The 22196-nt window shown below is 48.6% G+C and overlaps 1 protein-coding gene across 3 annotated transcripts in view; it reads left to right on the forward strand.

Annotated features, from left to right (window-relative positions):
• The window catches only part of LOC126519128 (uncharacterized), a 236007-nt gene that overhangs the window by 199176 nt on the left and 14635 nt on the right, over positions 1 to 22196 (forward strand). The window contains exon 1 of one of the 3 annotated variants that reach the window (XR_008610024.2): positions 5461 to 5550. The exons of the other annotated variants lie outside the window; for them this stretch is intronic. The gene's annotated coding sequence lies outside the window, so the exon portion shown is untranslated. Of the gene's footprint in view, positions 1 to 5460; positions 5551 to 22196 lie in introns of those variants that run through there. 3 annotated transcript variants of the gene reach the window in all.

A 22196-nucleotide genomic window follows, 5' to 3' on the forward strand; every position in this document is an offset into this window, starting at 1 on the left:
GGGAAGAGAGGCGGAAACTGGCCAAGAGGTGGAAAAGGCAACGTCTAAACAAACACCTGAGACAACGCATCGCTCTCTTGGCAGGGCAAGCCCAAGGCCATGCCAACGAGCTCGCTAAAAACGAGTGGGCGACGTTCTGTGGAACCCTGTCAGGAACTCTTGGAACGACCAGTACGTGGCGAATACTACGAAGCATGCTAGACCCGATGAGCACGCGTACTGAGAATAACAAGAAGCTTCAAATTATAGCAGACAACTTCGAGGGTACAGACCAAGATCTCGTCCATGCGCTTCAGAAAAAGTACATAGGACCCTCACCTGCCACGGGATCGTCGTACGCGAGGAGACAATACGCGGGGGAAGCGAACCCTAAATTAGACGAAGATATAACGTACGCGGAAGTGTATGAGGCGGCACAATCCGCAGTTAAAAACTCGGCACCGGGCCCAGACTCGATCCCAAATGCAATGATTCGAAACATGGATTCGGTAGCCCTTGCGAAAATCACAAACACGTTTAATAGCGAGTGCTGGGCCAAGGGAGACTTGCCCCAAGAGTGGAAATTGGCTAAAATAATCATGATCCCCAAACCAAAAAAGAATCCCTCGATTGATACACTACGGCCGGTGCCGCTCACGTCCTGCCTAGGTAAGCTCTATGAAAGGGTTATCCATAGCAGATTGCAGCGATACCTGAAAGAGCGGAGCTGGTTCCCGGACTCCATGATAGGATTTCGCACGGGTTTATCTTGCCAGGACGCGTTCCTCCTACTTAGAGACGAAATTCTAACTAATATACCGTACGGCGACGAGAGACTAGTCCTAGCACTAGACCTGAAAGGAGCCTTCGACAACGTCTCTCACGCCGCAATATTGGAGGAACTCGAACTCGCGGGTTGTGGTGAGCGCACATACAATTACTTAAGAGCGTTTCTTTCCAACCGCGAGGCGAGCATCAGTATAGGCCAAATAACTTCGGATTTATTTAAAATGCCTGACAAAGGAACACCTCAAGGAGCTATATTATCTCCTCTTCTCTTCAACATAGCGATGTGTCGCCTCGCGCGCGGTCTGGATCGGATACCCGACCTAGGTTACACGCTCTACGTGGACGACATCACGCTGTGGACGAGCAGAGGTTCACTAGGGGATAAGGAATATACGCTCCAAAGCGCAGTATTAGCGGTGGAGAAGCTTTCTAGATGGAGTGGCCTGAAGTGCGCACCCGAAAAATCTGAGGTTATCCGGATACACGCGAAAGGCTACAAATCCAGAGGATCCATTAACATCGTGGTTGAGGGCCAATCAGTCCGAGAGGTACCCACGATGCGAGTCCTAGGTTTGTGGCTTCAGAGCGACGGGAGAGCAGTACAGACACTCAAGACCCTCAAATCCACAGCCAACAACATAGCCCAAATGATACGTCGCGTGACGTACCCAAAAGCGGGAATGCGAGAAGACGATACCCTAAGGCTCGTACAGGCCTTAGTGGTTAGTCAAATAACGTATGGCTTACCGTACCAAATCCTGAACAGGGAGGAGGAAAAGCAGGCTAACACAATAATCCGAACCGCTTTCAAAGCTGCTCTGGGCCTGCCTCAATGTACTTCAACGGAGCGCATGTTAGCTTTGGGAGTGCACAATACTTTCGACGAACTGAGGCAAGCCACCCTGATGCGACAGAGGGAGCGCCTCAGCTTCACAAAAACTGGTAGGGCAATATTGGCTAGACTGAATATCCCAGCATACCCCATTTATCTCACAGAGCAGGCCGTGCCTCTCCCTCTTTCGATGAGATCCAAAATTACAGTAGCCCCAATTCCAAAGAATATGCATCCCGAGTACAACAAAGAAAGGCGCAAAGCACGCGCACAACACATTCAATCAGCGTACTCTAATAACCATAGGTACAACACGTACTACACGGACGCAGCTCTGTATGCAGAGGTGACCGGGCAGCGCTACCAAAGGAGGTACGCCCTGGCAGTCGTGAACACTATCAGCCAACAGCAAATTACCGCGTCGGCCACGGCAGGATCTCCCACCTCGGCTGAAATATTAGCAGTGGCGATCGCACTCGCCCACGCGGAGCGTTCGCAAAGGGACTCGGTCGTGGTCACGGACTCCCAGGAGACATGTCGCATGTTTCTCAAGGGGCACGTGACTGCGGCTAGCCTCGTGATAATTCCCAAATCCTTCAACCACCATCATCGCCTACTCTGGTGCCCGGGCCACGCGGGGGTACAGGGGAACGAAAAGGCTAACGCGTTAGCTCGAGGGTTCACTAACCGAGCGACGGCGTCCTCTTCTAACCCCAACCACCCGCACTATCCCTCACGAAATTCCACCAATTTAAATGCCAAAGACATCCTTGCTCATCAGCGTGGAGTCCGCAGAAAATACCCGCCGCCCCACCCACAACTTAACGGGGAAGAGGCCGCCGATTGGCGTAAAATACAGACCGGGGTGTTCCCCCATTTAATATTGCTAAACGCCATGTATCCCACTCGTTATAGGGCCAACTGTCTTTGGTGCGGTGGCATACCTACCCTAATACGCATAACCTGGGAGTGCACTAAGCACCCTCATAGGCTAAATACCAGTAGGACAATGGAGCAGTGGGAGGCACAGCTCGCCCGCTCCGACCTGGCAGGACAAAAGTCCTTAATTAGCCAGGTCAGGCAGGCGGCAGAGGCCAGTGGGGCCCTGGACTGAGAGGCTGCGACCACCCCTCCTTCAAATCTTTACAATTGCAATAAAGTTTCTCTCTCTCTCTCTCATTCTCTGCGCTTGCACCTATCCTCGCCATTATTCTCTTGACAAGCATCACGCGTCGCTGCTTCCGCGATTCACAGTGCGAGTTCACTTTAGTTCGTGTTGGCATTTCCGCATAGCCTGTGACCAGTGTAATGCCTATCGGGAAGCAATGCACGAAGTTAAGGATGTCAACAGTGTGGCGCTTAAACATACGCATTTCTTGGGCTTACACGGTGCATAAAACAAAATCAAGCACAAATGTAGGCACTGCATTTACGTGAAAAGAATTTAATTGAACGCTTCGCTAAAATTATCCACATGCCTCAACGAGACAAAATCAAAAGGGCGCGCAGAAGCAGAAGAAGAAGAAGACGCCTTCCTCCCTGCCGGTCCGCACCCAGATTGCTGTCACCTGGAATTTCATCTTCTGATGCCGTTCATACAAGTTTTCTAAATCTGAAGAGTAGCATCTCATGACCAGGCCACGGACCTCTTTCTACCACAGCAACTGGCCGGCGTCGATCTCCGAACAAGCGAGTCGTTTGACTGCGAAGAAGGCTTCGGTTACGGGCCCTTCCAGAAGAGGATGCTCCTCCTGTTTCTTCTGGGAGCATTCTCGGTTAATTGCCAAACCGTCGTGGTGTCGCTCGTCACCGGTGACATCGACCATTGGTACAAGCCGCTCGCCGGGTTCAACATCTCTGAAGCCGATTGGAAGAATATTGCCATACCGACAGAGGCCGACGGACGCTTCAGCCGCTGCCGCGTCTACGAACGCTGCAAGCGACCCGCTGGACCTGCCGTGGCCGGCTGGTGGTACAACAGATGCTTCCTCGGCGAGCGTGAACTCCAAGACACCAACGACACACACGACGCTTCCTGTGAAGAGTGGGACTACGACGTTCGGAGGGTCGAGACCTGTGCGGTGAGCTACTGGAACATGGTGTGCCACCGACGTTTGCTGCCGGCCGCCATTTTGACCCTACAGAATACTGCTGCTGTCATTTCGCTTATCCTGTTCGGAGCATTCGTGGACTACGTCAGCAGGAGAGCCATGCTCGTGGGCTCCGCTGTCGTGGTGGCGACCGGCACGGTATGCACCTTCGTGGCGACAGGCTACGTGCAGTACGCTGTGGCGCGCTTCCTTACCGGGGCAAGTGCCGCCGTGCATACCGTTTTCGTCGCTCTGATACCATTCGAGGTGATGACGCACGCGCACAGGCCGCAGCAACTCCTCCTCCTGGCGATCATGGGCCTGGCGTTGTGCGACGTTTGGACCGTAATCATCAAATCCATGGTCGTTGACTGGTGTCGGAAGCAAATCACCTACCTCGCCCGAACGGCTCTCCTGCTCCCTGCTTTGTTTACCGCACGAGAGTCACCCCGTTGGCTCGTGGCGAAAGGAAGACTGGAAGCAGCAGAAGCAGTCATGATGCAGGGGGCCAAGACCAACAACGTGCCGATTGCGCTCACGGCCTGTCTCTTGGAGAAGCTCAGGGAACAGATCAAGAACCAAGTGGGTTTAATATACATTGACTGTGCACGGTGCCGTGCTCGCGACGTCTGATTGTTGTGTATGTACGTATTGGCTAGAACTCGGCTTTATAAATGTTCCGTTACACTGGGCCGATAAAACGAAAAGTTAAAAAAAAAAAACTTGCAGATGTTCCAAGTATTTGTCTGTTTTCAAGCAGCGGCGCATTTTGGTGGGCATTGTACTCGTTTTCTGGCCTGGTCAAATCTGGCTTGGCTTTTTGTTGAGTACTTCACCTAACCGGACACAAACACACACACACACACACACACACACACACACACACACACACACACACACACACACACACACACACACACACACACACACACACACACACGCACACACACACACACACACGCAGGCACACACACACACACACACACACACGCACACACACGCACACGCACGCACACACACACACACAACTACCTCCCGTTTCATGAAGTTCTTACGAGAGAAAAGGCGTGAAAACACGCGCAGAAGCCGCCATGTTCCTTCTTCTGTTTTTCTTCTGAATGTCGCGTTGTGAGTGCCGGAAATCGGAGTGCTCGTGCCACTGCTCGCGCTTTCGTTGTCGTCTTTGACATCGCTTCTTCCACGTCGCTGCCACATCGATGCCACTATTCATTGCAGAGTAATTAAGGCGCTCGAACCCGCGACCTTTGCTGTTAATTAGGGCGAAGTTGATTAAGGTACAGTTGAATAAAGTAGCTTTAATTAAGGCACTCGAACCCACGACATTTAGTAGGAAAACACAAGTAATGAGAAGTAACGACGCGTTCGAATGAGAAGGCCAAGTAATTTGATGAATGTTTTTTCAGCGCGTAGGCTCTTAGGCGTACGCTAAATTGGCTGTCAATTCTTCTCGTAGTCGTGGCCCGCAGCAATATCACGTGACGCTTGCGTAATAGAGGGTGTGGGCTTTCATGAAACTTTCGGGTCATTTTCGTTGTCCCGTGTTTTGTTGCCAGTTATAATACGGACGCCCGAGACGCGTTTGCGCCGTCGCCGTTGGCGTTGTCGTGCCATCACGATATGGACGCGGGACAGCGTTTGAATGCATCCAGATAAAGCGCAGTGCCGTCTGGTAGAAAAAAAAAGCAGTCAGCGAAACCGAGTCCACGCAACAGTCACTCTGCGCTCAGTCGGTTCCGCCGAAAGCCGGACAGCGTTCTCTGGCTTCCGCTGCTTGCACGAGTGCTGTGGGCATATGCAACATCGATGTTGTGAGTGGAACGCGCAGCATGAAAGGTCGAGGTAAACTAATCTAACCATCTCTTTAGGTGTCATCGAGCGTCGGTGATTTCCTCTTGCTGTCTCGTGTCGTGCCCCGTCGAGATGTTAACTCCTGCAAGGCCGTTGGCATTGCTCCTCATCGCGCCAGATTTGCTGGAACGCCTTCGGCTCCGCGCCATGCCGTTGTCCTGGCTATCCGGGGCGAGGAGTTACGGAGTCGCCATCTGTCGGAAGCGCCCCCCTTGCGTAGTATGACGGATCACGCGGCGCACTCCTCGTAGGTTTCGCTTACGGGGCTCAATAAAAACACTACGCGGCAGCCCTCCTGGACATTTATGTAGGCACTCTCAAAACGAGGAAAGTTTTTGACTGTCGATATAATAATTCTGGGCAAACTGAAAGCACAGAATCGTTTGCAGACGCTATCTCTTTACCGAATAGGTACAGCGAACGCCACTACGCGCGGTCGCCGCGATGGAGTCTCCCGAACCGGCTTCTTGCTTGAAAGGTAGGCAAACGCTGAAAGTAAACTATGTGAAATCTGTTCATACAGTATGCTGTCTGTACAACCAAATGGGGCATAACAGAATGAAGCCCCAATGCAGCGATCGCATGGGTTCGCAGCGACCGACTGCGCGTCCGCGCACAATGTCTTCTGTTCGCTGGGAGCGCATTTTCGCACCGTGCCGTGAGCAGCATATGAGCATTTGACAGTACACTAGCAGCCATTGTGGCGTGGGCGCTATCAGAACTGTTCAAAAATAATTTCGTTAGAAAGTTAGACGCCTACGGCAACTGTGGTGTGCCGTCGCGACGATTCAATCTATTTTGTCTTCCAAATTCTTGGACATTTCAAGATTATTTCTTAAGTTGCGTCGAACTGTATGTTTAGTGGTCTTCTCAGCGTACGATTTCCCTTTGCTTTGCTTTGTAATCCAGTGCATTAATTCTTAACACGAACGTGACCATATGCCATGCCTTTCTTTAATGTGTGTCTTGCCGCTCCCTTTCCGTTCCAGTGAACTTGCCAGTATCTAGCATCAACAAGTTCATAGACCAAACCGTCCAGCAATTAGGCGGGCAGCCGACGCAGGCGAGCGTCTCAGTGCGCGTTTTCTGCTACTCACCGAACTTCGCGCAGTCCCGGCACCATAGCAGAGATCTATCTCGCGTGTGTGCTTGCTGCATACCCGAGTTGTAGCCGATGGCTGTCCGCCGGTTCTAAGTTTCCACAGCCAAGCTTCATGCAGCTCCTTGCCCTGCGGCTACGTGTGAATAAGGCTGACACCGGCCTCCGTTGCGTACCTCCGGCACTGCGACACCGAGCAGTAGCCTACCATGCTTCACGCCTCCAAAGGTAGCCAATACATATTATAGTACTTTCAGATGTTGTCAAGTAGACACCCAATGTGGTAAAGCCTCACCACTTTATCAGAACCGCGGCGCCGGTGGGACTTCAAATTTTCGATTTCAGCTCGCTTCGGCGCTTCCGAAGCAGCCGACGCGGCCGCTGTGTCTTCGATGATGATTAAATTCTAAGCGGTCCGGCGACAAGTAGTCGCCTAACCTGCTTGAGCAAATTGAATGAACTGTCAATATTTATCAATCTTGTATTTTCTCTAAGTCTTCCTAATCGTTTTTTTTTCTCTTCCTTAAAAGCTCTTTATTTACTTTGTATAATTACCTATGCCTGCAATGACTGCTTCCCCCCCCCCCCCCGCAAATACTCTAAACGTCCCCTCCTTAATGGTTGCATCCACCTTAAATACCAGCTCTTCTGCAAGATGCACGTTTCCTGCAGGTCTTGCTGGGTTCGCATTGGATTAGGTTGGGCTAAGTTGTCTCCGGATTTTCTTTGCAAGGATCTGACACATGCCTCATCCTGATGTTCCGGTATGTTTTTCTCCTGAGGGAACCAGCTCGGGCCTCAACTAGCGAGGTATACTGTTCTTTGTATTACCCTACAGAGATTGCTTTCTAGTTTCTGCCTTGCCATTCTGTTCAACCTCCGTGGTATTTTCTGTTTCCATTCTTTGTCTCCAATTCACCGCCTCTCTTTCTCTCACTTTCTTTTTGTCGAATCCCATTTGTCTATTTACACTTTCAATTACCCTATGCCAGGTTGCCAACTTTCTTGACCCCTTCCTCTATTCAGTGAGCCCGCTTTTGAGGTACACATATTTTGTGCACTCTCGCCTGTTCACCAGCGTGTTCACCAGTGTTCCCGAGTCTTTCTTGAAAACTAATTTTGCTCTGCGCTTCCCTGACTCCAAAGGAGACCCAACCAATGTCTCCCTGCATTGCCTCATTTGTGGTTTCGGCTAACTTCTAGACACCGCTACACGCCAATTGTCATCGCGTAGTCCAAAACGACGTCAAATGTTCTGCCGTGCTACTTAGAAGCTAACTTTACGGACGCAATGCCGACTTTTTTTTTCTTCGGTGCCACTAACATCGCAATGCGGCGCTGGTGAGAAGCGAGTGGGCGTTTCATCCATCGGCTACGTAATCAGAGGATATCGGTGATGTCATCTCGTCTTACGTGGTGATGTGCTATGAGCCACGTCATCATGACACAAGTTTTGTTCTGGCAGGGTCCTCTGTTCTAGTATGAACAATAGTAGCGCGGCCGAATATCCAAACCAGGTGGAAAGCGACAAAACCTTTTTGTACAAGTTAAAATGGTTCGAGAAGGTGCTGCAGCTTGAATTGAGGCAGATTTGCTGCCACTGAAGCGGCACGTTGGCCTGCGTGAGAGGGAATCGCAAAATGCGTTTTAGACAAAATGCGTGCGTGTCTAAAGTTAAATACTTTTCACTCTACGCATCTGCACCGCGTCGATCGGACAGCACAGCTGCCGTGAACGACGGTTCGTGATCACTGACGCTCTGCCAACGGTCGCTAGCGTGCCCGCAAGGCGCAATAGCAGAAGTTCCCTTCTCGACGATTGTTCTAGTGCAACTGTCTTCGTGCAACGTGCCTTTCTTATGTCAGGGTACGCAACTGCGGCAATGCCTTCAATTCATCCATGGTGCTTGAGCCTCACTGCAGTAAACCTCACAATGCTTAGACTTCAGAGAAAGTCGGACTTCCCGTCATCCGCTTTCAAGCAACTCAGCTTGCTGCTCTTGTGCGAGAAATTCAGCGACTGCGCACACGTCTACACCGACAGCTTAACTACATCAACCAGTTCCGGTGGCGCTGTAACTATACCAACCATGGGAACAAGAGAACGGTTCAAGACTTCTCGTATTACTACGTCTACACCTGCAGAGCTCGTGGCTCTCCGCAGTGCACTTCATGTAATTACTACAGAAAATTTAATGGGCAGTCTTCTGTGATTCAAGGCCGGCCTTGCAATGTTTGGAGTCGTTTCACCGACATAAAATTCACGACCAAATGAGGTGCGAAATCATGGAGCTTATCCATCACTTGAGAGAAAAAGACCATGATAGTTCTTTTCAACGATTGCCAGTCCATTTATCATTGACGATGTTGACGCAGATAAGGCAGCTCGGACGTCAAACCAAGAAGACCGGTGCGTCCCCATTCCTATGTCGAGCACAGATCCTGTGGTACACCTTCGCATTATATCACGCACATTCTCGTTAGCTGTATTTAATACCGCACATACAACGTGCACCAGACTGCACAGATTAAACCATTCGCTGCAACTCGGACCTCCGGCCGGATTACAGCGACGCGATCGAAGCGTCTCTTCTGTCTCGGTTGCTCTCGGGAGTTGCTTTCACAAAAGCTTATTCAGCACTAATTAGAGTGACTGAAAGCCCTGCATGTGATGTCTGCTGCTTCAAAGAGAACCTTGACCACCTACTGTGCCACTGTCCTCAATTTGAAGCACAAAGACAATCCATTTGCAACGCATTCAGGAAACTAGATGATCGTTCTCCGAGTGAACAGATAATACTATGGCACCATACCCACCGAATATCGATTCAGAAGGCAGTGAAGGCACTTTTATGCTTTCTGAGAACGTCTGGCCTGTGCGAGCGCCTCTGACTTCATAGTGCTTTCCGTGCACGTCTCCCCCCCCCTCTCCTCCGCACACACACTTTCTCTGTCTCTCTACTTTCTATTCTCCTTCTCTTTACCGCTAGCGGAAGGTAACCAACCGGACTCTTGACTGGATAACATCCCTGCCTTCTTTTCTACATCTCTCTCTCTTGTCGACGATTGTTAATAAGCTGGTTGAAGCGGTCAAAGTGAACGCGCGCACGCATTTTCAAGCGTAATTTACTCGTGCTGGAAACGAAATGTCGGGGAAAAACCGCGACGTAATTGTCCACACTACGTGGGCAAAGTTTGCGTCACAAGTTATTTAGAACAAACACTCCCTGCCTGCCGGCCACGGCGAGAAAAATAATTGCATACGTGCTGGATTAAACATTTCACCCTTCCAACGTATTGCGCAGAGCGCTCGAAGTTTTCAGCTGTTCCAGTGTATTTTGGACTCATAAGTGCCGACTTGCACAGCTCGCGCGAACAAGTGTATCGCATGTTCTCAATCGCGACTGGCAGATAAGAAGAGGGATCAACTTCTGTGCGCTTCGGGCACCGTACTAAGTTTGGCTCCTGCAAGCGCGAGGAGTGGCTTTCGGTCACAGCTTTGTACAAAATGGCTGGCCTTTGCGCAGCTCTGCTCCCTTGCTTATGCACTCGCCCAGTAGCAAGTAATTTCAATGCGCGGAAATCTTCTGTACCGGGTCTCATGGCAGTAGCAAGAGTAGCTGCTTTTCGCAAACAAATAGAAAGAGAAAGGTACTGTTAACTACTAACTAATCAGAAGGAGGCATTTGACGTAATCAGACGTGTGTAAAAGAAACTGCAGATTACTTTTTTCTCACTTGGTGAAGGACACCTCCTCCGAAGAGAGAGAGGGAGAAAGAGAGCGATTGGTTGACAGAGAAGCGGAAAGCCTGCTGACTGCACCATAACTGCATAGCGCGTGGCTGACGCCTCAACATCGGTAAACAGTGTGGGGAAGGAGGAAAGCAGCCAGAGAGATGACTGAGAGAGGAAGAGAGGGCTCGGAACTAATAGACCTGCTGGCATGAGGTGCTGTACGAATAGACGCGCTCATTAGATGCAGACAACTGCGGAACAAAGAAACAGAAAAAAAAGACTGGCAATAATGGACGCTTCCTAATCTGTAGAAAGACCTGCGTATTCTACATCCCATGTGTTGTGCTTCAATGCATCGTTGTCAAAAGCTAAGAGAGCTTCGCTTATATGGCCACACATCAGGAACGTGTTTTTCAGATTTTTTCTTCCGTTTTTATGGCCGTTGCTCACTACAAAAGTTTCTTTTTTTCGCCGATCTTGTGCTCGGAAGGCTTTTCTTGCGGTCAGGGATATTAGTAGAGTCGATCGCAAGAGTTCTCAGAGCTCTGAATTCGCGAAGAACTTGAAAAAATTCTTGCGTGCCCATCATATGGCAATTTTGGTGAGCAATGTGTTTGTTTTACGGTTAAGTGTTATATGCCCTTCTCCGTGCGAGGGTCGAAGGATTACCATGGGCTAAAATTTCGCTTTTTAATGCGGTCAGCTTTCCTTGGGAACATCAACCACCTCTTCCGCGCCAACTTGAGTCGTTGGGTAGTCCGTGACTTCACGGGGAGAGCGTCGGGCTGCTGTGCCGAGGAAATTCGGTTCGAAACCAACCGTCGGACCAACTTGGGTGGCTGCAGGTGCGGAACACTGGGTATATGTGCCGCTCAGTGAACTTTTCTGACGCCCACTTGGATCGCGGGGTATGTGCCGCTTTTCAGAGATCCTCTTTGACACCAAACTTGGGATAGTGGCTTGTAGCGCAGCTCAGAAAGAGCAAAAAGGAAGGTGGAAGGGGTAAGGAAATGGAACGGAGGACAGATTTTATTTATTTATTTATTTGTGATACCCTCAAGGTACATAATTGTACATTGCAGAGGGGAGGGGCGAGAATACATTCGAAGAGTAAAAAATGCAGGATTATTTCAAGGAATTTCCAACGAACAAAAAGCAATATGAAAAAAGTAGTAATACATTCATAACAAATATCAGAGGCTTACATAACATGATAATACACAAAGAATACACTTTAGCAAGCAGACAATGTTCACGAATAAGCATATAATCATGCCATTTGCTACCATACATTATTTTATGTTGATTAGTGCATTCTTAAAACGAGTGGGGTCACTGATGCTTACTAATGATGTTGGTAGATTATTCCAGTCGACTGAAGTCCTAGGAAGGAATGATTGTGAGCACGCGACGGTGTTATGACGGGGTACGTTAACTTTATGTAAGTGGTCACGACGAGCCGAATAATAAGGCGCAGGTTGGATCCAAAGAGGGCGAAGAGATGCGTTGTGGTAGTAGATTTTATGAAAAAGGGAAATGCGTGATTCTTTTCTGCGAAGAGATAATAATGGAATTTGAAGGGTTCTCTTCATTAATGTAACACTAGCAGTGCGATGGTAGTTAGCTAAGATGAAACGGACCGAGCGATTTTGCACCGATTCAATTTCGTTAATTAATGTGATCTGATGAGAATCCCAAACGGATGAGGCATATTCTAATTGGGGGCGGACATATGTCGTGTATAAAAGTCGTTTTAATGAAACTGGCGCAAGCGAAAAATTTCTCTTCAAATATCCTAAGGAGCGGTTAGTTTTAGATATTACATACTGTACATGCTGCTTCCAAGAAAGATCGCTAGCTATATGAATGCCAAGATAACGGTAGCATGTAACGGATTGAAGGGGGCAGTCATTAAGGGCGTAGGTAGGGAAAGTTGTGTTAGAACGAGAAATCCGCATAGATTTGCATTTATTAATGTTGAGTTCCATGCACCAAGTGAGGCACCAGTTAGATATGTTATTTAAATCGGATTGAAGGGTAGCTATATCAGATGCATTAGTCACTTTTCGATATATAACGCAGTCGTCAGCGAATAAACAAATTTGTGAGGAAATGTTATCAGGTAAATCGTTAATATATATTAAAAATAAAAGAGGACCAAGAACAGACCCTTGTGGAACACCTGATTCAACTGGAGCCGCGTGAGATGTGGAGTCATTAGTTACAACAAATTGGGAACGAGAAGAAAGGAACGATTGGATCCAGCTGAGTACTCCCGGGTCAATGTTGAGTGCGCTTAGTTTGTGTAGTAGCAGTACATGTTTCACTTTGTCAAAAGCTTTAGAAAAATCCAAAAATATGCAATCAGTCAAAAAACCGCTATCAAGATATACATGTAAGTCATTAGTGAAAGTTACCAGCTGGGTCTCACAAGAAAAAAATTTGCGAAAGCCATGTTGACTGTTAGAGAAAAAATTATTTTCTTCAAGAAAGTTGACGAGGTTAGAAAATATGATATGCTCCATAATTTTGCATGGTACTGAGGTAATCGATATGGGCCTGTAGATAAAAGGATCTTGAGTTTCGCCAGATTTGTGGATAGGAATAATCTTTGCTGTTTTCCAGTCATGAGGCAAGGATGAGGACAGGTACGATTGTGAAAAAATGCTCTCTAAGATGATAGAGGAATACTCACTAGTATTTTTTAGAAATTTCGTCGTGATTTCGTCTATTCCACAAGAAGACGTAAGTTTAAGAGTGTCTATTATTTTTTTGATGCCAGTAGAGTTAAAAATTACAGGATCCATAGGAAAAAAATTGCAGCATGGTAGCCTAGGAAGGTCGTTATCATGTGCTGAAGGAGTGAAAGCCTTTATAAATACATTATTTAAAATCGTAGCGCAGTGCATCCGAGGTATAGGCTCACCGGAAGACGTGCTAAGTGATATGATTTTCGATGCACTAGGCCTTACTACATTCCAGAAACTCCTTGGATTATTGATGAGCATGTTCGGAAGGGTATTATTGAAAAAAGAAAATTTTGTGTTCTTTATCGCAGATGAGTAGGCCGAGGCAGCTTCTTTGTAAGCAGACCATTTAGCCTGGCTTTCCGTCCGCGTAGCGGGGCGAAAAAGACGTTTTTTTCTGTTAGACAGGCGTTTCAAAGATTTAGTATACCATGAAGCATTGTTATTCGAAAAAACGCGCCTCTTCGGAATAAACTTGTTAACAAGATCGTGAATTTTTTCTTTGAATATATTCCAGTTAGTATCCAGTGAGCGCTCAGCAACTTTAGGCAGGTAATTATCAAGGAAAAGAGCAAGTTCGTTGTTGATAGCGGTGAAGTTGCCGTTTTTATAATCACGAATTGACGGAGAACAGAGTGAGAAGACTCACTCTGAGTGAACAGAGTGAGTGCTCTCAGTTCCCTTTTCTTACCCCTTCCACCTTTCTTTTTGCTCTTCCTGAGCTGCTCTACAAGCCTAACAAAGTCATGACATACCAACTCGCCCGAACTGCCACGCTTTGCACTGGGCTGCACTGGGTACGTGCAGTCCTTCAATGACAAAAAAAGAAATCCTTAAATATTTCTCCGGTGCCGAGTGGAACTGAACCAGCGTCATATGTATTCAAACGCACCCCGCACGGCATTCGCGCGGCGTCACCAGATGGCGCAGCGCGTCCAGAGGGAAGCGGGAGAGAGGAATCCGGCTGCATACACTTCCCGGCATGACGCGCGTTTCGGCGGTGGCAATGCGGTGCGCCACTGCACCGCTTTAATGCTAATCGCACTGCCATCTGCGAGCATTCTGAGATGGTTCCTGCCGTAACTGTTGTTGTTCTTTTCTTCTTGGATTCCTTGCTTCGAAAACTTTTTTTAGCCGAAGTTATATGGGTGTATTCCTGTATGAACATGTTCAGGTTGATCGTCTGACTAAACTAAATAACCAAAGGTTGGTGACTCTAGCTATTGCGGGGAGAGGACGAAGCTATTCTTATACCTATAGACACGACGGCCGTGCCTTCCGTTTCCCACTGCCCTTGCGTTTCTATGCGCCGCGTTTATTATTATTCTTTTTGTTCGCGGGCGCAAAGTGAGAAAGAAAGTGTCCCGCTGCGGCCTGACCCACATAATCACGACGCCATGTCCCCTGGCTGTCACTCGCTTGAATTTCTCCGCCGCCTATCGCGAGGGGGCCACTTTCACCAACTACTCTCGCTTCCAACTGGCCGTCCCCGCAGACGCCGGAGAACAAAAAACAACAGCCTCACTGCGGCCAAACCGCCGAGTTTCGCGCGGGCCAGCAGTATAATAACACCTTCGTCGGTACACGACCAAGTGTGTATGAGCGCGCGCGCGCGTGCTCTTCTAGCTTGACGAGGAAGTTGTGCATCCAGGCCACCGCTAAACGCGAGCGAGTGGCTTCAGGCTTGGCTGCGCACGGATCTACCGCGGGGCCGCTCGTCTATACGCGCACGCCGCTATTAAACTGCCGCGCCGGATCGCGAAAGCCAATTCGCGAAGTCTCTCGATTTAGACTACCAATCTTCTCGCGCAGTTGTCCCTTGGTACGTTGTTGTTGTTGTCGTGGTTGCGGCTGTGTCATTTTGTTCGTGGTTACTTCAGGAGTTCTTTTTTCTTTTGCTTTCTATGCGCACTTGTATCGAATGGGGAAGCGGCGCAACGTTTATCACGTGACCCTGTATACCACGTGTCTTCCAATGCTCCAGTTGAGATTTCGGCCCTGCTCATATATAAAGCCGAAGAAGGTTGTTCGCTTTGGCTCAGTCGCTTTGTCTCGTCTTCACTGGATACTGTACGCTGAAACAGACTGTTTGGAGAAACGGCTATGATGAGGACTCTGGTGAGTTGCGCAAAGCTTAGTGGGTTATCACGCTTGATTCGTTCATGTGCTCTGTGCAATCAGCTCCGTATCGGATAACAAAGCACCTGTTATCAGCTAATAGAGGACCTTCATGACAAGCGCCGTATCTGACACGCCCAATTTGGCATTTCACAATTGAAATGCTTCATATTGAGTTGGTGTGTCTCGGTGTGTTCCTATTGTCTTTTGTTTATCACGCTAGTTTAACGTTTTTCTTTAGTTTTGACAATTGGCCGTTGGACATATTGCTCTTATGAACTTTGATTGTTGGTGCTCAAATACCTGTACCTAATTCTTAAAACCACGAACCATGATATCATAATTAGGCCCGCCGTATTCGGTTGAACTCCAGGTTAAATTGGACCATTCGGGATTATATAACCTGCAGCTGAATCTAAGGTACGCGAGCGTTCTTGCTTTCGCCCCCCCCCCCCCCCCAATCGGAATAAGGCAGCCGTGGCCGGGATCGAACCCGCAACCTCGAGTTAAGCAGCGTTACGCCATGGCTACTGGACTACCGCAGCGAGTGATAGCAAATTACCGCCGAGTCATTGTCATGTTTCATATACATGCACAAAACTTGCACAGTTAAACCGTCATTTAAAGAAGTCGGTTGGACCAGAGAAATATTTCGTTAAATCGAGAACATAGTTATAACGCGAAAACACTTCAAGCACTCATGAGAATAACATTACGTTTATTCAAGGTCATCAAAAGATATTTTTCTTTTTTTTGCCTGCGTGCGCGCTTAACGAGGAGCGCTAGCCCACTGAGCGCGTCTTGGCTTATTTCCTATAGCAGCGGCAAACTTTCCTAACATGCCAGTGGCGTCCGTCAGCAGAACTGAAACTCAAATTGCTCATAATTCTCCCATATTCTAACCTTTCCTCATCACCTCCTCAACAACTATTAGATCGGGCGGGACTTCGAATCCTCACTGAAAATGAATTGAAAACGAATCATCCGAGGACCATGGCGAAATAGCACACGAACTTTGCTGCCAAGGTGAGATCACGGGTAAAGTCTACAGCACCCTTCACCTCCCGTGAATGAGATAAATGTCAGATATGGGTACATGTTTGGCCTGAAACGGGCAGGTTCGGGGCCGCCGGGACGGGCGATTGAGTGGTTTTCGTAGTACGGAAGTCTGCGAGAAACTTAGCTCTTAAACCTTAGCTGAACCAACCGCTTTCGCGTCAATAATACATTCAGTCAGCCGTCATCGTCCTGCCATTATGTCATCGCCATCATTAAAGCAAGTTTGTCGAGCGACAGCACGGTTTTGCTCGCTTTGGGAAAGGACACAGACGCTGCTGGGCGCTGTCAGCAACTACCGCATCTACGATTGCACCACAATACAACACGCAGACGTTGCTCTGCGCGGCGGCAGCAGCGAGCGAATTGACCTTCATGCTGTGTCTCGCTTCAACACGAACCAAGCCTCGAAAGCACAGCGCATACTAACCTACCAGCACTCGGTGCACTTGGTACACATTGTAGATCGCTTTGAAGGTATGCGCGCCCACGTGGCGTATCTAGCAACCGCGGATAGGGGCAGGCCAAGTCCCACTTTGACCTGGGATCGGTTTGAAAGTCAGATTTACGGAACCAGGCGTTTTCTGGGTTTGTACCTGGAGTAGTAGAGCTATCGCTCTAATAATCGTCATCTGCCTTGCTTGCGTTTCCTTTCTTGAAAACTCAGCGCTCGCTATATTTTCCTGTCGAGAGTGCAGCGTCACGCTGATAACGCGTAAGCCGTTCTTGACCTGGAAAAACCGTGCTCGCAGATTTAAAGAAAGGAACTGCGAGCAACACAGATGAAGATTATTGTTGTGGGACAAGATACGACCCTAAGGGTGTAAAATTTTTCGAGAGTGTAAGCTACATTCATGTACTGTCCAGTGTGTCGAGCTACCCACGCTTCAGAGCCGTCCAGAATCGAGGGGCGTGCCCAGTTTCGTGGCGGTCCCGGTTCATATCTTATGCTTTCGGTAGCTCTCCTACAACGGATGGCTAGACTCGTTGGCCTCCCAGGTGTTCCGTTTCAGACAGTTCGCTTCTTGAGCCGTGCATCTCCTTGTCGCGGGCTTTAGCGATGTTTGGTCAGCACGCTGTGATGCACTTTTCGGGGAGCGGGTGTCGGGCCTTCTTGAAGTGCTTTCAGAAGCACTAAAATGAGGTCTGGGTGCCCCTATTGCGGGAGAGGCATCGCTTAGGCGAGCAATTTCTGAAAGTGTGGGCTCCCCCAGCCGCGATGTTGGGATGAGTCAGGAGGAACGCTCTCCACAAAGCCATAATGCATGCGTTTAAGACCGCTGGACTCGGCCGTGTTCGCCTGTCGATCACGTGTTTTATTTACTTTTTTTTGTGGACTCCGAAGCCAGAACCGGTCACGGCGCCCCTGAATGCGGTCGCGTTGCCTCGGGCACGGCTTCTATGGTCTCCACGGTTTTTTGCCTTGACCTCTTTTGTCTTAAGGCAATCCGAAGGTCAGTTGGGCTCGTGCACCTGACGATCACGATGGCTGTTCGCCTGTTGAGCGCAGAAGCTCGGTTCGAGCAGCTTCAAAGTAGCTCCCTTGTCTGGGAAGGACTGTTGGCTCGAACCAAAGCCCTTCACCCAGTCAAAGCGGGTAGTGCGGTGTGCCGGAATCAATGTACCGAATAATGTTGAGTTGATCAGTATATGTAAACTATGGGACGTGGCAAATACGGGCTCCAAGTCCTCTTCCCACCTGACAACTGCACACCTGGGTTCACGGCGGCTCTATCGCTTAGAGCAGTGCTGAAGTTTCTCGTTTCTGGCGTAGACTAGGGATGTTTCGTCGAGGCCGAAAATTTTGTTGCTGTCGAATACCTTAGCTTGATTAGTCTCAAGGATTTCAGCGACGAAACCGCGCAAATCGTTTCGCTGTGCGTGCAAACGTCCGGCCTGCTTAGCGAACCGCATCAGTATTTTTTAATGACAGAGCGTTTGAAGAGAGCCTGGAGGTTAAAAAAAAGGGAAGTGTTTGAGCGTAGTGGACCTCTGAAAGGTTCAAGCACTTTGCGTCGTTGCTCCACTGCTACAGGTTCGAGACTTGACTGTTTTAAACTTTCATAGGCAACTCCGTACGGCGCCTCGTGTTACAGTATATATCTCAAAGCATTCCTGGGTATTTAGGCCGTAACGTCTGTCATGCTTTAACAAGGTAAATACGGATATTTTGCACTCACAGAACGAGGCTAAAAACTAATGTTACTTGGTTAGTGTCTCGCGATAAAAACAAATGAGTTCATTTTGTGAGTCGAGGTGTACCTTTCTATATTTAGCTGATCTGCGTGTTATAAAGTAGTCTGGGTTTGCTGCGAGCACTTGTTCGTGCTCGCAGCATGCAGTGTTCGAGGCAGAGAGAGAGAGAGAAAGGCAAAGAAAAGACAGGGAGGTTAACCAGAGATTATCTCCGGTTGGCTACCCTGTACTGGGGGAGGGGCAAGGGGATGCAATAGGTGAGAGAGGGAAGGATAAAAAAATAAAGAAAATAAAGAAAAATCAAACTACACACACATTCACGGTTCGAGGTAAAGCCTTGGCTTAGGAACACAGCGACACCCGCCACCCATAGGAGTTCCTAAACGCTGGTGAAACGCGAGAGGTAAATAACAACCAGGCGGACCAAGTTGCGTTCCCTCCAATATGTTTCCAAAGTTTAGCGAGAGTTTTGAGCAGATCGCTTGTATTAGTGTGAATGCGTGACTTGGAAACGAATCGAACCAGTCGTAATTGAATTTGACTGTGTGCACAGTATCAGAAAGCAAACTGGAAGCGCCGCAGGCAGTGCGAATGGCCCAAATCTGGAACGAGCGCCATTTGATGTTGCTTCTAAATTTCTTGCGAGAAAATAGACTGCCAATTCACTGCCCTGAATGAGATAACAGCATCTTCTGCTTACACCGCTGAACGAAAACGTGTTGTCAAAATGATATATGTCGCCTTGCGGCATAACAGGTGTCATGGTCAACTTCACAGCTCCTGAGCTAGTTATCCTTCCTGTTACCGGTGCGCGGGACAAAATTACGTTAGCGAGAAAATTCCTGCTGCTTAAGGCATTAGCATCGCTAATGATGGGCCAGAAAACTGAACTATAACGAAACCAAGTGAAGCTTCAGCATACAAAACTAGTTTATTAAAGCGCCTGCCTAAGCAAAGTACACTCCGTTATTTGGAACGCCAGCAACATAATTAAATTATGTATAGAAAAGCACTGGTCAACTCGTTGGGAATAAATAAGTCGTCCCGAGGGAAGTGTTCAGAACAAGCCGTGCCCCGTAGTGTCCGTCACATTTTTCCCAATGCGCAAGTTTCGTATCCATACCACTCGCCGTTAAACGATGCACTGAACCGCTCTCTATCACGATTTCACGCATAATGGTACACAGGTAAATTCTTTCGACGTCCGTTGTAGTTTATTTTCGATGGCATCACGCGATTGGGAAACCACGTCGCAGCGCACGCGGTAATGTGAGAACCAATGGCTGAACCTAGATCGGTTGGTTCTTGGCGCGACCGCTAGGGGGTGAGCATTTAGTTGTAGTCGCGAGTAGCCGACGAGAACGCTGGAATCGGTGTAGGTGATCTATGTGTAAGAAAGATACCTTGTAGTCTCAGCAATGTAGTGCCATAAGCAGGCAGATTATCGTGCCGCTATAGCTAGCATGTATAAAGCCAGACATGCTGCTTAGGGGGCAAATGTTTCCACTACGACGTCGTGAGGTTAACCGAAAATGAATACCGCGTTGCCGTGGATAGATTCCGGTAACTACAGACAAGATATGTGGCTCGGCTGCAGCACTCTATTCGATGTTGCCGTAACTCCAGCTAATGCACTCGGAAGTATTCGTACGTATTAGGTCGCGAGGTTGTCTTTCGTGATTGCCGGCAGCCGTAACCACACCTTGAGTTCCCCGGCGTCCGAAGTTCGCGCAACATAAGTTTCACCAATAACTTTTACGTTTCTAGCGCACGAAAAGAGACGAGCGACAGAAGTACGACGCGGACACAGCGCTACCAACATGCCAACATACTAACATAATAAATACCATCATGCCCAAACATACGCTCTTCCACCAATATTTGGCACTCTGCTTGAAGCACTCGTGACAGAACATAGCAATTTTGTTCAGATATAGGTGCTTTTTTTTGCACAAATGTTACTCAAAACGAGCTCTCGACCTATATTCGTGGTCTTATTCAGTTTGGAGATTATCCATGTTCGCTTTAGTAAGTGCACTCAGCGGCATCGAGGACGACGTTCCTTAGGGCGAACCGGCGAAGCATGTGACGAGCACGGCTTCTCTGGGAGTTGACGAGGATGCGGCGTGGGGCATCTACTAAAAGAAAATTATGGGGTTTAACGAGCCAAAACCACTTTCTGATTATGAGGCACGCCGTATAGTGGAGGACTCCGGAAATTTAGACCACCTGGGGTTCTTTAACGTGCACCTAAATCTAAGTACACGGGTGTTTTCGCGTTTCGCTCCCATCGAAACGCGGCCGCCAGGATTCGATCCCGCGACCTCGTGCTCAGCAGCCCAACACCATAGCCACTGAGCAACCCCGGCGGGCGGGCATCGACTAGCCAGAATTTTAGACGAGCTTAAGGTACATAAAGCTGTGCACCGTTTTAAGTGTTTCGTTTTTCTAAAAATAGATCAGTCGCCCGATGTTCGAATTGCATTACTTTATTGCTTGGCAATTTCAGTATTGGTCGACGTATCTTCCGGAACGAAGCGACACGTGACGCATTAATGAGCGGTAAAGTAACGACGGCTTGGTCGACTTTCATGATGCGCTGCTTCGCCGAGCTGCCACGAACCGTTCAAACTATGCTTCGTATCTCCCGAAGATGCACAAATGCAATAAAATCATGCGGACCTCACGCACAGTGGGAATCGACACGAGCGAAGATTTCTGGGTTGTTTACTTCGATTTACGGTAATTAGCGGTAATGTTCATGACGAATGTTTAATTTGTTCAGCGTTTAGTGCAGTACGAAAGTGGTTAGTTGACGTTAAACGTTACCTTGAGCGGCGCCGTCCGCTGTTTGTCTGCGTAGTAGAGAGAACCCACAGTTAGACACGCTTGCTGGAGGCGTTGTTGTGTGCCGTTGTTCATTACCAGCGAGAAGGTTAGCATTGTCACTGCCTTATACGGCACATCGCACGGTGCCGGAGGATTAAACTTTAATTGAATTATGGGGCTGTGTGGGGTCAAAACCATAATCGTAATATGAGCCACGCCGTAGGAGTGCAGTCCGGAATTATTGTGACCCCCTTGGGGTTCTTTACGTGCACGTAAATCTAAGGGAAGCGTATCAGGGGGCGGCAGAAAATTAGGTGGGCAGATGAAATTAAGGTTGCAGGGACAACATGGCCTGAATTAGCACATGACCGGGGTAGTTGGAGAAGTATGGGAGAGGCCTTTGCCCTGCAGAGGGAGTAGCCAGGCTGATGATGATGATGATGAAGATGATGATGAAATCTAAGCACATTTCGCCCCGTCAAAAGGCAGCTGCCGCGGACGGGATCGAACCCGCGACGTCGAGCAACTCCATAGCGTCAAAGCTACCACGGCGCGTGCAGGAGTGTTGATTGGACGTGTGACCACTTCCATAGTGTCATCTACACTCTACGGTGCTTTAATAATGGGGTTTTGCGTTCGCGCCCTCTACGCCAGTTGTCCGCTTGACAAATTTGCGCGGTGTTTATTTTTCAGAAATGCCAGGATTGTACGTTGCCATTCCTTGAACCTAAATTTATCTAGTTTGTCCGAAACCGCTGTCGTGTCTAGTAGTTGAGCTTCCTTGCTTTCTCACGTCGCCTTTTACCTCTCTCGCTCTCCCACTACGTATGGTAGCTGCGAGCGAACAGTGGCTAGGCT

Source organism: Dermacentor andersoni, chromosome 10, assembly GCF_023375885.2.
Source record: "Dermacentor andersoni chromosome 10, qqDerAnde1_hic_scaffold, whole genome shotgun sequence".
Classification (NCBI taxonomy): domain Eukaryota; kingdom Metazoa; phylum Arthropoda; class Arachnida; order Ixodida; family Ixodidae; genus Dermacentor; species Dermacentor andersoni.